General features: G+C 40.5%; 1 protein-coding gene across 4 annotated transcripts in view; it reads right to left on the bottom strand.

The window, feature by feature from the left end:
* The window catches only part of LOC106867896 (calcium-binding protein P), an 85877-nt gene that overhangs the window by 26852 nt on the left and 53169 nt on the right, over window positions 1-5856 (bottom strand). Inside the window, exon 2 of one of the 4 annotated variants that reach the window (XR_008264938.1) lies at window positions 1049-1131. The exons of the other annotated variants lie outside the window; for them this stretch is intronic. The gene's annotated coding sequence lies outside the window, so the exon portion shown is untranslated. The remainder of the gene's footprint in view (window positions 1-1048; window positions 1132-5856) is intronic. 4 annotated transcript variants of the gene reach the window in all.

Raw genomic sequence — 5856 nt, 5'->3', positions numbered from 1 at the left:
CAGGAAGAAAGGGCGAGAGAAAGTTGTGGTGAAAGAGTACAGCAGGGTTCGCCACCATCCCCTGCCGGAGCCTCGTGAAGCTTTTAGGTGTTTTCGCTCAATAAACACTCACCACGCCTGGTCTGGGAATCGAAACCGCGATTCTATGACCGCGAGTCCGCTGCCCTAACCACTGGGCCATTACGCCTCCACTGAGCCACAAGTAGCTTGATTCTAAATGTTTCAGATTTATAGGCAAAATGTGGTGGGGGGGAGGAAAGAGAAAGAGAGAGGGGGGAGAGTAAGTGAGAGAGAAAGAGAATAGTTGAGAGGCAACCTGAGTACTGTTTGACTTTTGTAACTTTCGCAAACGTTTATTGTAAAGATCACAGGTCGTTGTAGAAAAAAAACGGTCAAAAAGCCAAGAACTGGCACGCACGCACACAGGCGCGCGTACACACACAACGCCACAGAAGGGCTCGTATTTCATTATAACCACAGTTAATGTTATAAACACTGTTTCTTCCAGACAAATATCACCAGTTTTCTCCACCATCGAGGGAGTAATTTTCTACCAACCAGAATTTCGCGATTAAATATATTTCAACGCACACACAGATGATACCGAAGAAAAAAAAATAGAACGATTATCGATTAACATTATCTCATCAATATTTAAATGGTTGCTATTGGTTACATTGGTAGGTAATCAGATGATCATTACCATAGAAATACAGTATTTTATAGTCTATTAAACACTAATTTCTTCGTTATTCCGCTCTGCTTCCATTCTAATTTCTGATCAGGATCAATTTCACATGAACGAGCCTCTATAATGGCGCCTGTCCTGCTAGAAATAGCAGCCAAACCTCGGTATAATTACAGATGGATGTTCACCGTCCGACTTTTGTTTTCTCGTAACTTTCCGAAAAGTGGATATTTTAAAATAAAAATTTCAACAGATATATCTCACATGGTGTAAATTACGATTATATCAGAATGTATTGTTGAAAAGAAAAAAAAAGTGGGGAAAGGAGCAGGCATGGTTGTGTGGTAAGAAGCTTCCTACCGAATCACATGGTCCCAGGTTCAGTCCCACTGCGTGGTACCTTAGGCAAGTGTCTTCTACTGTGTGTATTTAGTAAACGGAAACTGAAAGAAGCCAGAACACAAGGCGAAAAAGTTAGACGTAAGCAGAGCAAAGAGGAAACTAGACGAAAACTTAACAGACGGGAAATATAGGCAAAGACACGATACACGGAATATTCGAGGCTGAGTTTACCTCGTCGGTCAATGAGCCAAAATATCATCGTGGTTTCGCGCCATTATCATTGAAACCACTCAATCTTGGAAGCGCTAGTGCTGTTATTAAGCTACTAGAAAAAAAGCTAGCGAATGTATACTGAGACAGTAACAAACAAGACATTATATAAATACAACAGACGAAGAATTATGCATATATAACAACACGAAGCCTTACGGCTATATACAACAGAAGAAAAATATATAATTATAAGGCGCAGGAGTGGCTGTATGGCAAGTAGCTTGCTTACCAACCACAAGGCTCCGGGTTCAGTCCCACTGCGTGGCACCTTGGGCAAATGTCTTCTACTATAGCTTCGGACCGACCAAACTCTTGTGAGCGGAGTTGGTAGACGGAAACTGAAAGAAGCCCGTCGTATATATATATCTGTGTGTGTGTGCGTGCATCTGTGTTTGTCTCCCTAACATCGCTTGACAACTGATGTTGGTGTGTTTACGTCCCCGTAACTTAGCGGTTCGGCAAAAGAGAACGATAGAATAAGTACTGGGCTTACAAAGAATAAGTCCTGGGGTCGATTTGTTCGACCAAAGGCGGTGCTCCAGCATGGCCGCAGTCAAATGACTAAAACCAGTAAAAGAATACAAATACCAGAAATACAACGGAAAGAGCTTTGCAGCTATCGAACATACTTAGTGGGATTGTGCAAGGAAGACCCAACGGAGCCCAGGTCAGTATGAGCAGTGTGGTCAAAGGCAGGGCGAAAAAGAACACCGCCTTCACCAGTCAAGTCGTAGGGAAGAGGAAGTATAGAGAGAGAGGGAAAGAATGGGATAGAGAGAGAGAGAGAGAGAGAGAGAACGAAGGGGCAGAGGGAGTGGAGAAATAGAGACAAAGAGAAAGGTATATGGGAGGCAAGCAAGGGTGGAAAGAGAGGGTAAGAGTGGAGAAAAAGATAGAGTAAAAGTAGAGGTGGAAAGAGATAGAGGGGGACAGAAAGAGAGAGAATAGAAAGAAAGGGAGACAAATTGAGAAGAGAAAGGTACAAGGGAGGCAAACAAGGGCGGAAAGAGAGAGTAAAAGTGGAGAAAGAGATAGAGTAGAGGTAGAAAGAGACAGAGTAAGAGAGTCAAGAGTTGCATAATAAATATTCAAGGAATATTATTTTTACAATAAAGTAAACAAACAGGATGTGTGTTGCGCTAGAAAGATGTATCAAGGGTTGAAAAGACAGAACACAAGGAGAAAAAGTTAGACGAAAGCAGAGCAAAGGGGAAACTAGACGAAAACTTAACGGACGGCAAATATAGACAAAGACACGATACACGGAGTATTCGCAGCCGAGTTTTCTTTGTCAGACAATGAGTCAAAATATCATAGTGGCTTCGCGCCATTATCATTGAGACCACTCAATCTTGGAGGCGCCAGTGCTGTTATTAAGCTATTGGGAAAAAGCTAGCGAATATATTTATATATATTTTATCTTTTTTTTTTTCAATCCTTTCACCCGCAACAGCCACACAACCTCTTTTGCAATAGCCATTAGACAGAGAAAAACTGCGTGTCTCTCTTTGTTAAAGGAAAGCGGCGGGGCAACCATTATGAAGTTTCCAGAAATTGTCGTCTCAGACTCTAAGGTCGGATATGGTACTGTTTATAGAAGTAGTCAAACAGGCGGTTCTGTTAGAACTCTAGGTGGGGGTGGTGCGCATCGATTAGGCAAATGAGAGCAAGACAAGGAAATCTGCTGAGATGGTGGAGCTGTTCCAAAGCAACGAAAGCGGGGAGCAAGCAAGATATGATGCCATGGAGGCAAGACGCAGATGGAAGCCCGTTGTATGCATACGCCTGTGTTTGGCCCCTACCACCCCTCCACAACCAGGGTTTGTTTACGTCCCCGTAACTTGCTCGATAAAGTACTAGACTTAAAAAGTAAGTACTGGACTCGATTTGCTCGACTGAATACTCCAAGGCATTGCCCTAGCACGGCCGTATTCCAATGACTGAAACAAGTAAGGTATATACCTTTTAAACTGCGGCTGCGCTGGGGCACCACTGCCTTTACACACACACACATGTGTGTATATATATATATATGTATATGTATATATATATATATACACACACACACACATATATATATATATACACACATACATATATAATGTATATATCTTAGCAGGACACTTACATATAATTATATATATATATATATATATATATATATGAAAAAGTAAAAAGAAAAAAGAGAAAATGCACATTGGATATAAAGGCTTTATTCTTTATATCCAATGTGCATTTTCTCTTTTTTTTCTTTTCCCCTATTCATACCGCATGTAGTTATTTTTCTCATTGAAACCTATTTCTATATAACTTCAAAGTTTCACCTTATGTAGATTTCCACGTTACTGGCACGTTTTATAACTAACTAACTAAATAAATAAATTTAATCACTTCGCAGCAAAGCACCAAGTTAGCCTAGTTTCCGACTGACGGCCATAGTAGCAATTCTCTTACACACACACACGTTTCTGTTCGTTTTTCTTTTTCTCTATCTGCCCATCAATCCATTCGTTCGTATACCTCAGTAGACAGGTCTTACACACCAAACTGTTTTACGACACCTGTTAGCCGACGGAGTTGTCACTCCGAGATCACTGGACCCATTAGAGGTAGCAGTGTCTTGAAAGGAAAGAAGAGTGCGTTAGATCAGTGGTTCTCAACCATTTTTGCCTATGGGTCCTTTTGATTCCTATTTAACCCCATTGGACCCCATGCTAAAAAAAAAAAACCCAAAAAACAAACTATATTTTTATAATTAATCGCGTAAAAATATGATTAAAATATTTTGAATATTTACTTTTTTACTTGTTTCAGTCATTTGACTGCGGCCATGCTGGAGCAGCGCCTTTAGTCGAGAAAATCGACCCCAGGACTTATTCTTTGTAAGCCTAGTACTTATTCTATCGGTCTCTTTTTGTCGAACCGCTAAGTTACGGGGACGTAAACACACCAGCATCGGTTGTCAAGCGATAGTGGGGGGACAAACACACATATATATACATGTATACGGCGAGTTTCTTTCAGTTTCCGTCTACCAAATCCACTCACAAGGCTTTGGTCGGTCAGAAGCTATAGTAGAAGACACTTGCCCAAGGTGCCACGCAGTGGGACTGAACCTGGAACCATGTGGTTGGTAAGCAAGCTACTTACCACACAGCCACTCCTGCTGAAATATAACCAATTTATTGCAGATAAATTTTAACAGAATCTTATATGAACTGCGTTAGATGGTGAAGCCTTTGGTCAAAGTGTATGAAGAAAATATAAAAGAGAAACAAAATGGATGATCAGGGTTTAAACATCTTTGCTGCTCAATCAAACCATCTTGAGCAAGTCCATTGATTTGCTCAATCAAGTCACCTGGTACCAACAATAACAACCAACTTCAAGTTGACCCTTATGTGTGTTAATTATAATTCAATCTGTTGTAAGCTTTTGGAGCAAACATCCCTACATCCTTTACTCAATCGCTATATTCCCCGTAGATACTGTCACCAAGTTAGCCAAGCTGGGCACTGCGCGTGTAAATCTCAGGCTTGTAGCAGAGGGACCTCCAAAATCTCATGGACGTTGCTCCCACACCTACCTTCCATTGTTTTCTTAATCAGGAATCTCATTTATGTATGCCTATTTAAGTACACATTTGCTTTTTCTGGAATGCCGACCGCCACTACTTACCACACAATCGAAACGTACCCGGATTCTTCACACAAAAGATGAGTCAGCTCTACAGGGTATTAATGGGTATTAAAGAACAAAAGAATTGTCGAACAATGCTTGGATAAATAAAGAAATCAGTTTCGAGCTATTCCTGTGTTGATTTAGCTCTATCATTTAGTCACATGCGCGCGCGTGTAGTAGTAGTAGTAGTAGTAGTAGTAGTAGTAGTAGTAGTAGCCAGCCTTGTGATCTACATTATAAAAATCTTGTGAGTCTTTAATGCTCAGATCCAGGAACAGGATCAAACCAGAGACACCGACTGAAGTACGATGTGGATTTGTTGAGGGTAAAGGAACGCCTTGTGTTGTGTACATCCTGAGAAAATTGGAAGAACAACGAAGCTATGAGACCCGAATTTACGTCTCGTTGATTACACCAAAAGCATTGATGCAGTAAACCAAGAAGAAATTAAAATGTTAAATGATATAAATCGAGATGGAAAGTATTTACGAATAATCATAAACATTTACACGCATACCTCAACATACGTCTTTTTCAATTTTACGTCGTCTTTTTTTTTTTTTAATTAATGGCAAAATAAAACCCAACTTCAGTCGGTTTATCCGAATTTACGTCGGTCTCAGCGAACAAATTTAAAGGCATAAAAATTAAAAACCAAAACCTAAAAACTGAAGTGGAAAATTAAAATACACGTGGAAGTATGCAGAAATCATTTATTAGATTTTCTACTCTAGGCACAAGGCCCGAAATGTTTTGGGGACGGGACCAGTTGATTAGATCGATCCCAGTATGCAACTGGTATTTAATTTATCGACCCAGAAAAGGATGAAAGGCAAAGTCGACCTCGGCGGAGTTTGAACTCAGAACGTAAA

Source organism: Octopus bimaculoides, chromosome 9 (assembly GCF_001194135.2).
Source record: "Octopus bimaculoides isolate UCB-OBI-ISO-001 chromosome 9, ASM119413v2, whole genome shotgun sequence".
NCBI lineage: Eukaryota > Metazoa > Mollusca > Cephalopoda > Octopoda > Octopodidae > Octopus > Octopus bimaculoides.
Note: the sequence above shows the minus strand (reverse complement) of the source record. Positions and strands in the feature narration are given on the sequence as shown.